We start from the raw sequence: 19,280 nt of genomic DNA, 5'->3' as shown, positions 1-19,280 counted from the left end.
CAGAGCTCAGTGGACCAGATTGGCAGCCGATACTCTAACAGTTATCAATGGCAGGTTGAGGTTTCGCAGAATAATATACAGTTTTGTCAATACCATTACATTTTAAGGCTATTTCAAGGTAAGCCTTGGAGAAGCATGTATTGAGATAACTTATAGGTATGCATTTGTGAAAGGAGTATATGTTTTTATACTCAGTTTTAATTTTTCTATTTTTTCATTACCTTGTGACACTGCATAATCATTTACATCTATACAAAGTTTAAGAGACAGTAATTCTTCCTAAGTATAAAATTTGCATCCAGTGTAGCTATGTTTTCCTTTGGAAAAAAATTATATGCCTTTGTTTTGTGCACAAAGACTTGTTACTTGTATCTATTTTTGTGCAAATTAAGTGTAAATTCTTTTGATTTGTGTTAGCAGGAAAAGTAAGTAAGTCAGGATTTCTGATTTAGAAGAAATTTGTGAAGACACAGACGAGTTTGTTAATTACAAGAAGAAGAAGAAGAAAAAAAAAAAGAAAACACTAACCTTTTAAAGTATTTTAATTTTGTCCTTGCCCACCACCCTGATGCAGGTAACGTCTGGGGAAGAGTCTCATCTGCTGTACATTGGCTACTTGTCACTAGAACTGTGCCCACTTCATACCAGCTGACAGTCTGGTCCAGTGTAATACTGACAGCAATCCAGGCTTGCTAAAATGAAGAAGTCAGATCCCAGATGTTCATCTTCTGTCTATCTGAATACACTAGAAAAATTCTAAATCCTAAGAGAGTACAAATTTGCACCAACAGCCTCGATTAGGATGTGTTATTAAGGCTAGAAGCTCTTGTGCCTGGAAAAGGTGACCTGTTAATTCTGAAATGCATTGGCTACTTACGGAATTCACTTCTTAAAATGATATTCTCCAGAAGCAACTGGGAACTATAATCATGATACATGTTTATAGTAGGAACTAAATAAGGAATGGATATGGCATGCAACTGTCTGTACTGTTACAAATTTAGTACTGTTCGTGACACAGTTTTGTCTTGTGCCAACTAACACTCTCCCACATTATGCCCAAGCATAGTTCTGGGGTTAGTATAGACTGTGGACTGTTTCCAAAAGGCTGTCTGGATCTGGCCATGCTGTTTTGGAGGGACAGGATTTTAGTTGTCCAGCCACAAGCTATACCATGCTAGCTGCTGCCAAGCCCAGAGTGTGGCCATTTGCCCTGCTCTATTTTATTTTTTCTTATATATGTAGCTGCAGATCCTACTTTTCAGGAAGCTGGGATTCAGGAGCATATTTGAGAAAGTAAAGGCAGGATTCTCTTTGTGCTTAGAAGGGTTGAGAAAAAAAATCAATCAAATCTGAAGGTAAGAATTTGTGTCTAGAAAGCTGGAAAAATAATCCTGAGCAACTTAGAATAATTGTTTCATAGAATAATTAAGTTTCACATTGTGTGTATGAGAAAAACCCCAGGGAATACACAGGCAATTAGTCATTTTGAAAGTTCTATTAAAAATATATTTACTTATGAAGAATAATGGTCTGGCATTTTAAATCAAAATGAGTAAAATAAAAGTAAAAGATGTCACCTACAGTGTCCTCTGACCAGAGGACATGTATACTGTAAGTGTAAAACTTATCCCTTTCCTAAGTTTTGCCTTCTGTTATCCAAAGTAACAGTAGCAACCTGCTAACAACAGGTATGATCTTTAGGTTTTCCCTGGGGAGTCTGTCTCAAGCAAATATTTCAACCTTCTTTAGTTGTCTTATTGCCTCCTGTCAGGGAGATCTAAGTCTAACTTTATATTTTGCCAAAACTGGTGGCTTGATTTTTATTTATTTATTTTTTTAAAGCAGCATTAAAGCTCTTAGCAATGTAATATCAGTTGGGCCAGGGTCTCTTTAGACAACTTAGGGGTTGAATCCAGTCTGTGGAGCGCTTCCATCTGTCTCCCAGCCTCTTCTGTAGGGGATGAGGGAGGAATAGCTGTATGGGCAGCACAGGCTGTCTGCTGAACCAGGCGTGTGTCCCTCTGTCTGGGAATGGTCCCACAATCAGAAACCAGGTCCTGGGCCACAGGGAGAGTGCTGGGCCGAGTGGTGGATTGGGCTGGGGATGCTGGGTGCAATGGGTGACTGGGTTTGTGTGTAAAGGGAGCCAAAACCAAGAGCAGGTGCCATTGAAGTTGAAATTCAGCAAGAACTGCCCTGAACACAAGAGTCCAGATTTAACATCTTTCTCTCTCTCTCTCTCATCTTCCTGCATAATATTTAAATAGTACCAGGTTGGTACTAAAAATTTCAACAAGCCTTTGTTTTTCACTGTATACATCAATCAGTGTGTTCTGCTGCTTCTCTTTTTTCCCTGTATCTTAAATTGAAATAAAGATTCATAACTTCTTTTTGTAACATGTGCTATCTTGAGTAAGTGAGTTCTAAAATGTGGAATAATGTCCTGGTTGCATTGTTATAATTTAGAGATTGGCCTCTATTACACATCACATCTTGCTTAACTCTTGTTTCACATTTAGTTTGTTCTGTGATGCAACGTCACTTGACTCTTTATTTGCAGGTAGAATTAACTTGCCCTCTCTGCTATAAATGCTTTCTTGAATGCTGATCATACAGCCTTAATTATTTCTTACACAGCAGGAAACGTTCAAAGTAGCAGCTGCGTTATGCCTTAGGTTTGAGTTGGTGGTGGGCTGTGACGGCCCAAATCCCTGGGTGTATAATAAGCTTTACTGCCAGCAGGCCCCCCAGCCGCCTGCTCTGAGGGTGCGGAACTGACTCCCATGCTTCATTTTATAAATGCCTTTTAAAGAGGGATAAGTGGACTTACCAGGTGTTACCGAAGCAGTAACAGAATTGTCTCTTCTACACTAATCTGTGATGGTTTTCCTCCTTGTTGACATCCTTCCTTTAAAGCTGCATTAAGGGTTGGATTTTTTGCTGAGGTTTCCAGAGTAAGCAGCAGCGTGTGTATTTGTTTCTGCCCGTTTTCATCATGCTGGTGTTTTCCTTGCTGAAAGGTGCCTTTCCTTTCTCCCTGACACAAGAATTCCCAGTTGCTTATAAATGTGTTTGTTCACCCCCTGTCTGGGTCACAGTGTCGTAGGGAGTATACTGGTATTTAGTTATTTTATAAACATTTTAAAGTGTTGACCCTCTTGGTTCCTCTGGCTCTCCTGTGGAAGACTGATATCAATCTATGCTTATCTAAACTTTTAAAGGAATATTATATTAAAGGCCAAGATCTGAAAACTGGAAGCTCTTTCAGTCAGTGTAGTTTATCTTCTCTCTCCCATGGCACTTGCTTTCCTGCTCAATGGCACCTCACTCAGGCCACATGTTTTACCTCAGTAAACTTGCCTCCCAGGCCATCCAGGCATTTATTGCTAGCTGAACAAGAACAGCCTCCTGGCATCTGGTCCCTGTCTCTTTTAAATGCCCTCGATCATATCAGCTTTACTAAACTGGGCTGGCATTATTTTACATGCCATTTGAATTTATATATAAATATGTATATATATGTGTGTATATATAAAAATATATACACACATTGTTTAAATTTGAAAGACATTTGGATATCCAGAAAAAGTTTTTTAAAAGATTAAAAGACTTCCACAAGGCAATGTACAGTTTTTTAAAAAACAAACCCACTGTCAGCTGGTAGCTAGGTTGTGTTAGGTTTATACAGAAACAAGTATTCTGTGGAAGTAGCAATATTTGTGTAGTTTCATGATTCTGCTATGCTGGAGCTACTTCTTTATAGTTGCTGGGTTTTGTTGCCAAAACCTAGTTTTTTCTATATAAAAATGTGCAGGACTCCCTAAGTAACTGTGCTAGTCGACTTCCCAGCCAGTCTGCTTTCTGTGAATATACTTTACACCTGTTAAAGGAGAGTTTACTCTTGCCCACACTGTTCGTTTTTGTCCAAAAAAAGACAAGTTATGTAATAAAACAAATCAATCAAGCATCAACAAACGGAAACAAACAATATAATTCAAGAAAATACTTATGTACCTTTCTGTAGGTCTACATTAGATTTCAAAGTTTTCATTTAGCATCACTAATACTATTATAGAAGGCTCATGTGATATGAACATGGAGATTTTTTAAAATAATCTAAATACATTATTTTACAAGATACAAATTCTAAAGTTTCTGTCAAATATATTTTAACTTTTGTGCTTGCATCATGGCATTCAAACAACTTCATTTTTTTATAGCAGTTCCTTATTCCATAGAGTTACAGACTGGATTTTTTCTGTCCCATTTGCAATCTGTTTAAAGGTTTCCAGCAATTCTTTGCCATAATTAAACATGTAAGACTGATTCTATAGTTTGAAGCTTTGTAGCCTATTTTAATTTAAAACTCTCAAAAAGAGGTGGAAATTTCATAATTTTTCTAGTGCCCTTACTGAGGTATTTTTAGTTCTATTTTCTTTCTTTTGATATTAGATTATGAATTCAATTAAACTGCATTGCCTCTGGCTTCAATGACTGAAAATTTCTGATCTTTTCAAATTGATTAACTTTTCCTGATTATGGATCAAATAAATACAGTTCTGCAGATGCCCACTTTGGCATGAGATTTTTAATGGATTAATTCATGTATATATTTAAAGTTAAAGGTATCTAAAATACTAAAATGCTTTCCTCCCCTTTCTCAAACTGATTTAGGGTCTTTTTTTTTCAGTTGTGAGCACCTTCCAAAAACAGTTAATATGTGTCAGAATAGTCTGTGCTGGATTTGCTAAACTCCTTTTTTTTTTTTTTTTTTTTTCTTTTTTCCTTGTTGAAAAGCATCAAGTTTCACTGGCCTTTTTCTTTACCTGTACTAATATTTTGTTGTTTGGTTTTTTTTTCTTAACATTTCCATCCATTCTGTTCTACCATCTTCACTTTCTCTCATTCATTGTAATAAATCTGCTTTGTTTCAGTTTAATATGAATCTTAGTGCACTGTTGCTTGACCACTCTTTCTAGTTATTAACCAGCTATTAATCCTCAATTACATGAAATTAGGAAAATACCTTAGTAGCACTAAGACACTTAGTAGCTTGGGAGTTAACATGGTGCTGTAAGTGGAATACCCTCTTCGAAGCTTTCCCACTGATACTCATTTAATTAGTGCTGAGGTTACTGAATCTTTCAGATTTGTCATTTGTGATGGGTCAAGAGGGAAGTGGTGATAGTTTGATGCATCTTTAATCAGTAAATGTTGTAGAAAAGTATGGTAGCTAGTCCTTTGTTTTCCAGGACTGGAGGGTCAAAAATTGTCTGTTGCTATTTTACTACTCTGTAAGAAATCAATAGTTTTCTGGGTTCTGTGGGGGTGTTTCCAGTCCTTTTTCCATCCCTCTCTTGCCTGTTCTCTGATGCCTCTTTCTTGGCTTCTTTCCCACGAGTAGTGGAGTTAAAACATTTGAAAGGTTTTATCAATTCCTTTTCTTCAATTCTTTGCAACTCTCCATAGAGACAGTTAAAGCTGCTGAGAGTCTAGTCAAATTTAACTCTACAGGAGCTTCCTAAGCTGGGTCTGAACTTTCCCTTGCTATTCTAACCATGGGAACAGTAGTTCACTATCCTGGTGCACTGTACTATGAGATAATTGACCTTTTACTTTGGGCATAATGCACAAGAGAAGATACCTTGCAGCAAAGATACTCATTGCTTTTTAAAAATGGGAAATTACTATAATGTTTTAAAGGCGTTTTGGTAACTTTTCTGATTTTTACTTAGTAATCAAAACTTGGATTAATAACAATTCTTTCAAACAAATTTTAAAATTCACAGATTGCAGTCTCTCTCTAATTATCAGGAAGGCTCTGAATCATCTTCAGCAAGGTAAGAATCAACTCATGTACTTTTCATCTTGCACAGAACAGTTGTCTAGCAGATTCAGGTGTCATAAATAATAAATGAATACTCAGCCTCCCTTGAATGATGCCCTGTGATACAGTTTTACCATTGCACCTAACTGATGCTTTCAAAATGCGGTGTGGGCATAATATTCTCGCCCTAGGGTTTTTGTTTTCTTTTCTTATAGAACAAAAGCTGTAAATTCTCCTTCCCATGTACTTTTTTTCACTTATGCTACTGTTTGTTTTGAGTCATCTCACTGTTACTGTGACGTGTTTTTGTTTGTTTGTTTGTTTGTTTTTTGTTGTTGTTGTTGTTTAGACTTTGGGGCAAAATTGGCCTAGATGGAAAATAGGATTTGTTCTCATCCCTTCTGAAGTCCTAATACCACAATTATTTAGGTCTTCCACTGCTCCTTTTTTTTTTTTTTTTTAAATCTTGACCACATTCCCAGAAAACTGTCTCAAAATTAAATTCTAAACACCCTCCATTGCTACAGAACTAGAGAATTTGTAGCCAGCAGCAAAATAAAGTGATGCTGAAAGTAGACTTTTTTCCCTAGAGAAAGGGAGTTCCCAGACTCGACCAGCTACTAATTGGTATAAAGGTTTGTTTACTCAAAGGAGTTATTCCTAATTAGTTCCCTATGTGGGTGCTCTACTTGAGAAATTAGTGTTTCATTCTGATTTAATTCAATCTGCTTTTATAAGAATTGTTACAATTTGTAGTGAGGGACTTATTTTTAGAAAAAAAATATCTGTGCCATATCACTCCCTGATTTTCAAAAGAGAATTTCTCTTCAGGAAGTGATTAAACATGCTTACTTTTTTGAAATTAAATGAATAAAAATTCATAGTTAGATTAGGCCCAGTTCCTAGTCATATCTTTATAAGTACAGCACCAGAAACCATGGGATTTTCAGAGCCCAAACTTAAATGAACTGATTTATGGACCTGATGACTTAACCTCTGTTTCTCCATAGTCATGAGAACAGTGAAACAGAATATTTGTGAAGAGTGTTTGTGGAGCCAAATTAGCAATTCTGAGGATATGATTGAAAAAGAAGTTCACTTCCAATATTTTATTTAGCAGATTTATTTCTCTTAAGTTGATTTAACTTAGTTCTTGGAGCAAACATGCATCATTGTAAGTTCTTTGACTTAGAGAGTTGTAGAAGTGATACAACAGCCATATCTTAAGAACAAGTCTACCTGTGGATTCTTATAAAGGACCTGGTTGGTCTACTTGCATTTCTCTTAGCTTTCCCCGCACACTTTGAGAATGAAATTATCACTGTTAAGCATTTCAGTTTCATTCTTTATTTTAGAAGTTTCAGAAGACAGGAAACTTAATTTGTGAACTTAGAATCAGTTTCACCAGACTTCTTTCAATGTAAATACTGTTTTAAATAAATATAGCTGTTGTAATAAGTAGCTATTATAATGTTTTGGAAATGTGTTTACCCTTTCATTATTTAAATGTTATTTCTTTTCATTCTTAATGCAATACATATCGGTACCAGTGAACGGCTGTGCAATCTTGGCAATGCTTAATATGAAAATCAAAATTAAATTTAATTTGTAATGTAGAATTATATGGGATGAAAAATCAGTTTAAATATCTGACCATTTCAATCCAGTGGGATTTTTTTGAATTCAGTTATTTTAAAATTTCTTGGATGCTCCAAACTTTTAAAAGACTCGTTTTCAGTTGATACAATCTGGTGTATTTGCTTCCAAGCAAAAAAGTTTTAACTGAAAACTGAAAGAGGAAAAGCACAATGATCGCATGTGTAATCTTAAATGTTTTTCGTGACAGACGGACGTTGAATGTTTAGCATCAACACTTCGGATTTTTGAATGTGAATTGGAACCACTCTATTTCTAGGTAAGACATAAGTAAGTGTTTGTGTTAAGTATCTCCTTAATTTTGCACTGATTATGAGAAAGCTAAAGAATGCAATATGCTAGACTTTACTGTGTATATTGAGTGTTTATCTTTGTTGATTGAGTCCACTTTTATTTGAGATTGAATAAGAGGTCAGTTATCCTAAACTTTTCTTTTCCTGAGAGAAACTGCATTAGCAACTCTACATGGTCTAACTATGTATAGGATTTAATTTTGTTATTGAGTAAGTAGTTTAGTTAACTTGTTGCTGTAAAATGTGGTGGTTCAGTTCTGTCTGCCCTTTCTGTTGCATCAACACCTGTATCCATCTTTGTGCTGGTTTAGGGAATTTGCTGCTGAAACTCTGTAGGATTTTAAAGACATATTGGAAGGTTTTCTGACAGGTTAGGCCTCTGGATCAGCATGCTGTGGAATCCAACAAGTACCGGTGTTTACACAAGGAAATCAGTGCCAGTACTTGTGGCAACAAATTGTTGTATCAGCTTTACTGTGTCTTTAAACCTCTTGCTTACTCTGCTCCAAGAACAAATTTGATGCATGAGAAATAAGATAAAGGATTTGTGAACAGCTGGAGACTTTAGAGACTTCAGTATCTGGGGAGGAAGTAGAAGGTGATAGAGTAGAACTAGAAGGTTTTAATAGGTACATGTAATTACAACAGTTGTCCCTGAAGATTGCCTTCTTCCTCATAGTGAAATACTGGAGGTCATGCCAATTTGGCTGCTAGTATTTACCACATAGATTATAAGGATGAGAATGGAAAACTCAGTGTAACACTTAGCTGACACTAACTTGGCCATATGTTATGATTTCTGAGCCCGAAGGCTACAAGTTGCAGGAAATGGTTCTATTGGTTCTGACCCTAACACGCTGCTGGTTGCCAGCCCTTTCTAGGCTGTTGAGAAATGCGAAGCAGACATGACATTTGAGCTGTGCTGTTGCAGCATGTAACACTTAAAATCTTAAAATCTAAAAGAGACTAATATCTTAATTTGTTAAGGTAATTAAGGCCCTGTGAGATGCTAGCTTTTATCCAGTGGTTTCTAGGAGAGAAGGAAATCATGAAATATGGAGAGGAATCTTGAAGCTGGCCCTGCTTTAGTGAATTCTGTCATTAGTTAGCTGCTATGAGAGTCATCCAGCAAGGGATGCTGCAGGCAGGTGACCACAAAGACTTCAATTTGTTGTAAGTAAAAACCAAGCCCAACATGGCAGCAGTCTGACTGGCAATTTATCAAAGCAGATTTGCGGTTCCCAAGTGACCCCAGGAATCTCAATGGCAGTCTATCAAAGTAAAAGTATTTGCTAATCATGTGGATGTTTGTTCAAAAGCAACAAAGCCACTTGCAGAGGACTTTGGAAAGTTTAGATTCATTAATTTAAGACCACAAAGGTTTCTGCTGAAAGTGGAACCAGTGTAGTTGAAAACCAGCAGTATTCCTGTTTTGTTTCACTAGATGGTTGGACAAACCCAGGTCCAAGGGATGAGGTGGATATAAGGGGTAGAAGGAAAGTTAGTTAAGATTGAAGGCTATAATCCTAACTTTGATTAACTTCTGCAGTGTAAGTAATTATTCTTTTCTACCTTGTGAGCTAATGAAGTGACGCTTGAAAGGATTACAGACTAAATCAGTGAAGTGTCTGTGTGTATTTTGTTTTTACGCTTTTTTTTCCTTTGAAGGGCCTTCCATCGCTCTATTCTATTAAAGTCAAGTGGAATTTAAAATAAGAATGATGTATATGATATATGTATATACGTACATTATATATATACATACGTATATGATATACCTATTACATTTTATAAAGATTGAATGGGCCTAAGTTTGAATTTAAATTGTTTTTTTTTAGTTGAAGAAGATCTTACTGAACTGGAGATGAGAGGGTCTCAAAAATGAATGCTCTTCATGGTCTTATCCGTCCTAGTAGAGGGGGACTGAGATGAGCTGAAGTGGGCAAGGAGATCTTAAGAGATAAGAAAACTGAAAAGAAAGAATAAAGGGAAAAATGGTAGAAAAGCTACTGAAGACTCCAACATGTTAGAAGAAACAGGAAATGATAAGAAACAAGGAATGCAAAATAAAGAAATAGAGATTTACTGAATTAAGGATTTTTTCTTCTTTAAATCTAGTCCATAGAAGGTTAATCTTTACTACAATGTAGTTCATTGTTTTTATTAATTCCCTTGCTAGGAACTACAACTGGTAGAAAAAAAAATAAATTGGTAATCTCTTTATTAGCTGATAAATCCTATTTTTTTGCTATTAGAAACCTATTGCAGATATAATGATTTTTTTTTTTCAAAACATGCCATTAATGACCTTAAAGATTGACTGTAGAAACATCTAAACACTTTTCCCTAAAATAAGTTTCTAAAATCATATAACAACAGCAAGCCAAAAAGAATTTTTATATATTAATGCAGCAGAAGTAATTCTTTGTATCTTTGTGGTAATAGCTGTGAGCTGTCTGAGCTGTGCTGGAAGTCTTGCATGATAAGATTTTCCACGTCTCTTAGCACAAAGAGGAAGATCAAGTCTCTTATGCTGTTTTTAAAATGATCCATATCCCTTAGAAAACTTTCCAAATGTGTGACTTGAAATACTGTTCTAATTCTCCAGAATCGGGTTAAACATTTGTATAACTGTTCTCAGAAATGTTTTTGTGTGTATATTGTGTGAATATTCATGTGTATGGTGATCTAATAACATTTTCCAAATGACCTTAGAGGTCAGTAGAACGTGGAGTGGGAAGAGAGTAAACTAGTTTTCAGTTTCCTGTTTTCAAAGAATACATAATAAATTCTAAATTAAATAGTAACATAATAAGCATATGTTGAAAGATGAACTATGATGATATTGTTCAGGTCTTTTGATGGTAAGTATATTCTTGAAATAGTAACCAGTTGACAAAACTTAGGCGTTATCATTTTCTACCAAAACTAGTGTGAGTTGTTAAGATGAAGACAGCAATGCAATTTAGGCAACCAAGGTAGATGCCTATAGTACAGTTTGGAATCTTCATTTACTGTCTGATGAGTCTGGATTGATGCTTAGGTGCCAAAAATAATATCTAAAACTGAATTTCTGGTGTAAATTTTTGCTTCACATGCAAATGCATTCTTAGCATCTCAAGTATGGTAACTTTCACTGACTTGACAGGTACCATGATAAAAGGAGGGTCAGAGTAGTCACAGAACTTTAGAATACATTTTAGACATTTTCTAGAAAATAATTCAAAGTTCAGGAAGAAGGTGATAATGTTTCGTGTCTGTTACTGTGAAGTCTTTGAGAGATTGTTCTTTATTATGCTAGTGAAATATCTCAGTGTGTAGTGCATAGAACCATGTAATGAATAGTTTTCAACTCAGATTACTTTAATTAATTGTTGAATATTTATAAAGCACACATGTGCTTCAGGGAGAAACATGAAGAAAGGTACTGTAGAAAACATTGTTCATTGTCTTGGGGGTTTTGCCAGATTTTTACAAAGAGGTGGGTGCACTCTCTATCTGGAACTCAGCTTTAGGTCTGATTATTGTCTGTAATAATAGAGTATGACTCAGTTGGAGTCCAAAATTTAAATGTCTCTCGTGAATTTTGCATTCTCAAAGAAGGACAGTCTCCCAGCAGGTGTTAATGATGAGGTGTTTGCTAATTTACGGTGATGAAACTTTATGAAATTCCTGAAATTAAGGGTTGAATTTTTAAAATGTAACAGAACCTGCACTCTTTATTGACTTTTATAGAAACAACTGTTCTAATATTTCACCACTAGCAAAAAGAAAGGCTTTTTAATACCCTTTTTCTTTAAATAAAAAATGCTTCAAAGATATTTTCTTATATAAAAAATGCAAACATCTTTTTTCGTAATGTTCACCTTCATTAACACAACTTGCTGACTTCCTTCCTCAGCTACAGTTCTTCCTACACTCAGAGGTCAGAAAAGAGCAAGATCAACAAGCCACACATCTGGCTGTCTCTCTTTCCAACTGGAACAAAGAAACAATTTTTTAAATGGCTTTTTGAGTTAATTGTAAACAATTTGGTTTTGGAGTCGCTGACTTGCAGCAAATGTTTGTCGTAGGCGGATGTAGGGAAAAAGGACTATGTCCTAATGCAATTCCTCAGTGACCAGTGAGGAAAAAAAATCCCCCCCTTTTTAAAAAAATAAAATAAAATAAAAATAAGTAAAAGGAAAAAGAATGTCTTGATTCTTCTAGCATTGTATGTACATGTATAGGACATTTCACAAGCTTAAAATACATGCTTTGAAGTGGTAAAGAGAGACAGAAGTAGTTGCTTATTTAATTTTCCTAGTCTCTTATACACTGACACTAGTTTTTTTTCTTCTTATTTTCTGCAGTTCTACATATGAGCCAACAGTGATAAAAGATGAGGGACTAAAAATAGGAATAGAATAAACCTATTTTAAAATGAGAGTTTCGATCTAATACATTTTTCTTCTATTCATATTGTTTCTAAATGCTTTTGCTCCAGTAAACTTTTCTCAGAAAGCTACAGTTTCTTTCTTTTACTGTTAAGTAATATTTTGAAAATTAACCCTTAAATAATTACTGAAATGTAATAAATACTGCTCTTACTTTCAAATGGTTGGTATTTTTTAAATATCTTTTAGCATCAATTAGCAACAGTCAATTAGTTTACCTGATGTATTAGATTTATTTTTTTCATCTAAAGTAAAGTATTTCATCTAAAGTAAAATAAACATCTGGTGTGACTTCTGTTGCCTTTACGTTTTACAGTAGGAAGCACTAGAACTGTTGATGCACAACAGTTTGAAATGCCAGCTACTTTTTAAATACCTTATGATACCTTTATCTATCTAATTTGAACTCATATCACTGTAAAGTTTTTGGTTAGTTTAATATCTCTGTCATGATAGTTTTATTTCTGACCTGACTATTCTGCTAGATATTTGTAAATGTTCTTGTTTCTCTTCTGCTAGATATTTGCATGAGGAATAAGCTGGTTTTCCATGAATTTGTTTCTAGGAGCAAAAATGAACTGTACTATGATTATTTTTTGTCAAATTTACATGTTTGAGTTGATAATGCCACTTAGTGGGTAATAGCCTTAACTACAGTCTTTTGCAAAAACAAATCAAGTAGCATAAAGTTATCCTTTTCTATATTGTAGTTTTCTTCCTGGCTAGAATACGGTGATAATAGCACGTTTTCAAAGAACCTTCTGTTATCACTATTTTATGAAGTTCGTGATAGTCAGTGCAGGTTCTGGATTAAATGTATTAAAAAGTCAGAGTCATTTATTACAGCATGTTAAACTTCATAGAAGAAAGTAAGGATCTTCTCATTTGTGTATTTCACTTGATTTGAAAGATCAAACATTCTTGGTCTTACTGCATTGATTCTTTAGGCTAGTGAAATATAATTGTTAGTAAGCTAAAGATAATGGTGTTTCAGGCAATGAGTTATTTTTGGCATTCATGGTTGAAAGATTGGGTGGCTGGGCAAGCCATGACCAAGCCGATTCTTCAAGAACTGGGTTGAAGAGGACCTAATTGAAAGTAGTCAATACCTTTTCTTGGATGGCACTGAGGAGAGTATAGCACTGGTACGCTCTCAGAGTATAGATCCTGTTTTAGCTGGAATCTTTTGTAGACTTCAAACAATTCTGCTTTGGAATAGCAGAAAGGTGAGATAGATGCAAAAAGTCTATTCAGTCACTATACACTTATTACTTGAAGTATATTTTTTCCACAGGGATTTTTCTTTGCTTAGTAAAGATGACAGTGCTAATAACTTGGTGTATCTGATAGAAAATTGAAATACATAGAAATTCATACTTTGTATCTGACAGAAATAATCTATTTGATGGAAGAGATTGTCTCCCCTGCGGAAACACACTGGTTTAGGACTGATTTATGACTCCTTTAGTATTTGACTGTGTTCTTTTAACTATTTATTCCCTAAGTAAATTTCCATTGCTTCCCATCAACCCCCAATTGAGCATTTTTTACTAAATCTCTCACTTTTTTTCTGAAGTTTTCAGCTATACTACTTTTATTAATAGGTGAGTTGAATAAACTACAAGTAAAATACTGATTGGCTCTGAGGAGAAAGAAGAAAACATAATTAAATTTCCTGTCATCTTCTAATGCTTTATTACAGACTGGTTGGTTTACTGTTGAAGATTAAAAGAAAATGCTGATTTTGATTTGCCGAAATAAAACTTTTTTTTTTTTTTTCAGGAAATTTGTATCTTCTAATCATGATATTTGTTTATAATGAAATTGGGAATAATTGAGGGTTTTTTACCTGTCTCACCCCATCCTCTGAAGAACTCACATCATCTAAGTATGGAGCTGAAATTAACCTGAGTTTTATGACACTTTTAGAGCTGAAATCACAGAGACATTCTGCTGTGTGCTTTACTGCCGTACAGCAGTTTCTTGTCTCTGGACGCATAGACTAGATAGCTTTGAGTCAACAAATAGAAGACTTTGGTTCAGTAGATTATTTTAATCTTGATTTACATTATTTTGTTACAATTTAATCTTGATTTGCATTCTTCCCCTTTAACAAGCAACTAATTCTCAGTTTTCAGTTAAATATGCTGATTTGCAACTTTGTGTGTAGTATCTGTATGTATACATGTTGTGTTACATCTGTGTGCATGTATGACTTATATACTGAATTTAACATTTTTAATGAGTTATGTTTCTGTACCTAAACTATTTTTAAATGAACTATTTAAATAAGTTATAGTTTGAATTTTTGTTAGAGGTAATGATTGATGTCTTTACAAGGGTGTTTTACTTTTGATTTATCTCACCTCTAAGTGTGAATAAAAAATTCTTACATCCTTTTTAGGTAAAAATAAACCTAGCTAAATTTTTCAGTAAACATAATTACAGTGTCTTTTCTGTAGTTTCTAGTTATAAAACTAGAATTGCCTCTCAAACAGCAGTATTCAACAAAGGTAGTAAAAAACTGTTGGAGCTAAATACCTACCTACATTTTCGATAGGCATTTTTAAGCTAGTGTATCTCATCCTGTGTATTTAGTTTTCAGTCAGACTACCAAGGGAAAAGCAGATTTCTTCTTTTTTAAGTTGTAATCTGCTTCTTAACTTCCAAAGAAAAAGTAGTAATTGAAACTTCTTGAGTAACTGTAAACAAAGATAGTGTTTCTGTTCACATAGAGAAAACACAACTGCTGCCAAAAACCAGTGTAACACATGTTACATGCTGGGTTGGGATGCCCTGCTCAGAAAGCTCATCAGCCTCCCAATTTCATTCTCTGCTAAGCCTGGCTAATAATACACCATTGAATGTTTCAGGAGAAATGATGGTTTCCATAATTTTAGATGTAAATTAACAGTCACTTTAAAACAAAATTTTGTGTTTCAGTTGGAGGAAGGGGAAAACAATGTAATGGTTTTGATACTTGTTCTGAAATCTAGTTATTAAAATAATATCTAGCTTACTTTGGCTTTATTTAGAAAAGGAAGTAAAAGTAGAGGAGAAATTCACCCGCTGATATTGTAGCTGTAGTCCCTGCAAATATTCAGTTTCATACATGCATCTCATGCAGAAGTTAGCACTGATGGTTCACTGCAAATATAAACTCATGGTTAGATCTGAAGTGCTAGTGCTAGCTACTTAAGCATAAAAGGGATAAGCACTTCAGATAAAATATTAATTAACTTGATTTATTTAGAGCATAAATTTTCATGTGCTTTGTGTAAAAGCTCGAGTTTGTGCTTTCCACAGTATCGTACTGTGCAATATTGGGTAAATTAAAAACACTCAAAAACGTCTCTCGGTTGGAGATTCCCATGCGGACAGCAGAGGGCACCACATCACCAGCAAAAGGCTTCCTGAGCTTGTGTTGTAGCTACTCGAGTGAAGCCATGTTGAATGAGCAAATGTCTATAGGCTGGTCTGTGAGTTTTAAATGTCTCCTTTACAGGAAATCCACTGAGTAGCATTGTAGGGTTGTCAAAACAACTGTACAATGTTCACTTTTGTGCATATGTTTAATTTGCTCACGTCATCGAACAATACTCTGTTTTCTTTGTATAATGGGCCACTATAGACTCGTGCATCTTTTAACGTGAAGGGACTAAGCTGTCATAAATGGGCTTGTGATTAACCATCATGAAAATTAGTCGATTAAGTAAAAATAGATTTTATAGGAAAGTAGAAGGAGAATATATAGTCACTACTGTGCATCAATTTTACTGTCTTAATAAAAAGTTATTGTGCAAAGTTCATTGCTAAATTAATAACAGCTTCCAGTAGTGATTTGAATTAATTACTAAGAAGCCTGTCAGGGTCAGTATGTTATTTCAATTTTCATTTGCACCATCTAATACAATTTTTAATTAAAAGGATTATTTTTTAATTCAATACCATCCGCAGTGCTCTTCCCTCATCAGGCAATTAGCAGATTTATTAATGTAGCCAAAAAAGTTTTAGTGGCTTTTAGTAGCTCATATTGGGGCACAAAACTTATTTGGTATTCTTTGTACGTAAAACATATTAGTTGGAAATAGATTTAGGAGGGGATGTGCTTCTTGGAGTATTAGGCATGATGTAAAATTATGAATCTCTTTGTGTTTCCAACATTATGAGGGCTTATGTGCTTGCCTATTAATGGAATACAATTTTCAAGGCAGGATATTTTGCAGCAATGCTATGATCCCAAGCTTTCTCTGCAAGTTCTAATGAATTGAGTGTCTAATGGGAAAGAGTGAAAGTTAATAAAATAATATCAGAAGGAATTAAAAAATGACATAAAGATAATGAAGCTAAAAGGAAGTGTTACTGGAATTCATTCATTTCTTTAGCTCCCGTCTAATTACAGATTACACTAATACATTGAAGAAAATATATTCTTCAATATATGGGCCCCCCTTCCCTTTCCTTGACTATAAGTGCAATCTTTGAAAAAATCTGGAGTTTTAACACCTTTCTAGTTTTATGTTTAATTTATTGTCCAGTATAATGAAGAAGTAATTTTTCCTCAGTCTTTCTTCATTCCAGACCATCTGCATTTGTAACTTTGTTTGTTTTTGTGTTTTGTTAATTGTTAGTGTTTTATTATTATTATTATTATTATTATTATTATTATTATTATTATTATTATTATTTTCACTCCTTTACTGCAGTATATTACATTAGAATTTACTGAATTTCTTTTGGATGTTATCTCGAGTTTATCAAAAATGATTTTGAATTGTAATCCTGTTTTCCAGAATATTTTTATTTCATTCTATCTTATTGCATATTTTAAAATGATATTTTCTGCTTCTTTGTCACCGATTAAAAGTATTAGAGAAAACCAGATCTTTACAACAAATACCAAATACAGTATAAAGATACTATAAAAGTGAAAGTCTAAAATAGCCTTTCTTCTAGTAAATTCCTCAGTGTTTGAGAAACAACATTTATTGCTAGTCGACTTCAGGAACTGGTACAGGTAAATGGTTAATTAAACCTCCTAATGCCCAGTTCTGTTACCCAGATGCCTCCATAGCTCAATAAACCTTTTTGGGCTTAGGGGATCTCTCAGAATGCTGTCTTGATGATACCTGTGCTTTCCTCCTTTACCCTCACCCATATTCCATATTTTGGAATTTTTTCTCTTACTCTTTTCTGAATTAAAAAAAAAAAAAAAAAAAAAAAAAAAGATTTTATATATATAAAACCATCCGGCCTATTTAAATATTTTTCTTCTTTCTAGTAGAATTGTTGCTATTTCTGTCAACAGTATCAATGTAATGCAAATGAGTCAGTAAATTTTCTTATTTTCTGGAAGGAGATATTACGTATGATCAGTATTATACAAATGGAAGTATTTTAAACTAATAGCAACTAATCCCTCAAAGGTCTACATTTCTTCTTTAATTCCCCAAATCTTGAGCAATTGTTATATACAGTATGTCAGCTATCTTAATTCTGACAGTATCAATATACTTCTTTGATTGAAATTAATAATGTGCGTAGTGTTGTAAGATATCATTTCATTTCTGACTCCTATTGCAGAAAGGAATATGTATAAAGACTGATTCGGGTTCATAGCTTGTAGATCAGCCCCCTTCAAACTAGAAATATATATTCGGCATGCAAAATGCTCTATGCCCTACGTATTGGCACATTCAGAGCAGATCACTAACAAATATGCAGCAAGAAATCCAGTCACCGTAGGATTTATGTCTGGCTTGACTGAGGTTTTATGTGCTGTTTTGGTATTTAAGTATTAAAAAGAAGTAAAATAGATAAAGAACAAAGTTAGCATGCAAAGACTTATTCCTATTATCAACTTTCTCAAGAAATAACTTGAAAATAAAAATCACTTTGTGGAAAATCTTTGCTGTTGCTGTACAAAGAACTAGAATATGTTGGGTTTCAGCTTGTTGTTTCAGACACATACTTTGGATTTTCTATGAGCATAGTATGAAATGTTATGTATGGTATAGTCAGAAGGTTGAATAATTGGCATTAATTAAAAGGCATTAAGAGGAGCAACGTGTTCTGGTTTTTGTTTTTGTTTTTTTTTTTTTTTCTTTCTGATTTTTCATCTGAATTCTGTTTCTCATTCTGTATGTAAGACTGTATGGGATCAGCAGTAGAGTTTTTGCTTGTAATATCAACAAATGTTGAAAGCAGATGCCCTTTGAAATTGAAGTTTTAAAGCGCTAAGTCAAACTGTACCTGGAAAAAATGGTTTTGTTTTGAAGGAAGAAACAAACTAGCTAAACCTGTTCTGTTTCTGTGAAGGATACCTTTAACAGGTATCAGTTGGGTAGATATTAGAATCCTGTTTAGCTTACCTGATTGAGGCTCTATTTCTTGGGAGAGGGGAGGAATTGAACCCCTGTTGAGTGTGTAAGCATCTGTGGATGTGATGCCAGTAGTCAATGAATTTGATTCAAAATGTATACTTAGGTGGAAGCATCAAGTATACAGCTTGATGTTGTATAGTTCCTTTATTTCAAACGTAATTTTATTCTAATTATTTCATTGTCTTCCATTCTTGGTTATTGTGACCTGCAAGTCAGAATCCCAAGAGTTTTCTTGCCTGGTCTTCATTCTTTCATGATGTCTCTTTTTAATATTATGCACTTTGAAAATACATAGGTATTCTCTTCAAAGTGTGTTCAGGTGTGAGGGTTGGCATGTTGAAAAATCCCCCCTTAAATAAGTTTTAAGTTCATCTGAGGTAATCCTTTTTTTTTTTTTTTTTTTTTTTTTAACCTTTTGATTTTAGTGAAACCATGAGCCAAGCTCTTTGTTCCTTGGGGCTATAGGTTCTCATATTGTTGGCCAACTCTTTTAACATTTTATGATTATTTAAATGTATGTATTTGTCATTACAAACCATTTATTAACTCCTGCTGATACACCCCACCTTTCTTGTAGCTTTCAGTTGTGCCCACAATCTACCTGTCTGTTGACAGCAAAAGCTCTTGGCTTGAAGCATTGTTTTTCTAGGAACTGTAATAAAATAATTGTTCAAAGCAGAAA

The 19,280-nt window shown here is 34.4% G+C and overlaps 1 protein-coding gene across 2 annotated transcripts in view; it reads left to right on the top strand.

The window, feature by feature from the left end:
* CYRIA (CYFIP related Rac1 interactor A) overlaps positions 1-19,280 on the top strand; it is a 57,467-nt gene that overhangs the window by 10,679 nt on the left and 27,508 nt on the right. For both annotated transcript variants that reach the window (XM_084283304.1, XM_084283305.1), the window contains exons 2-3: positions 5,793-5,843; positions 7,677-7,745. The gene's annotated coding sequence lies outside the window, so the exon portion shown is untranslated. The remainder of the gene's footprint in view (positions 1-5,792; positions 5,844-7,676; positions 7,746-19,280) is intronic.

The sequence above is a fragment of the Netta rufina genome (genome assembly GCF_964035555.1).
Source record: "Netta rufina genome assembly, chromosome: 3".
NCBI classification, from domain to species: Eukaryota; Metazoa; Chordata; class Aves; order Anseriformes; family Anatidae; genus Netta; species Netta rufina.
Note: the sequence above shows the minus strand (reverse complement) of the source record. Positions and strands in the feature narration are given on the sequence as shown.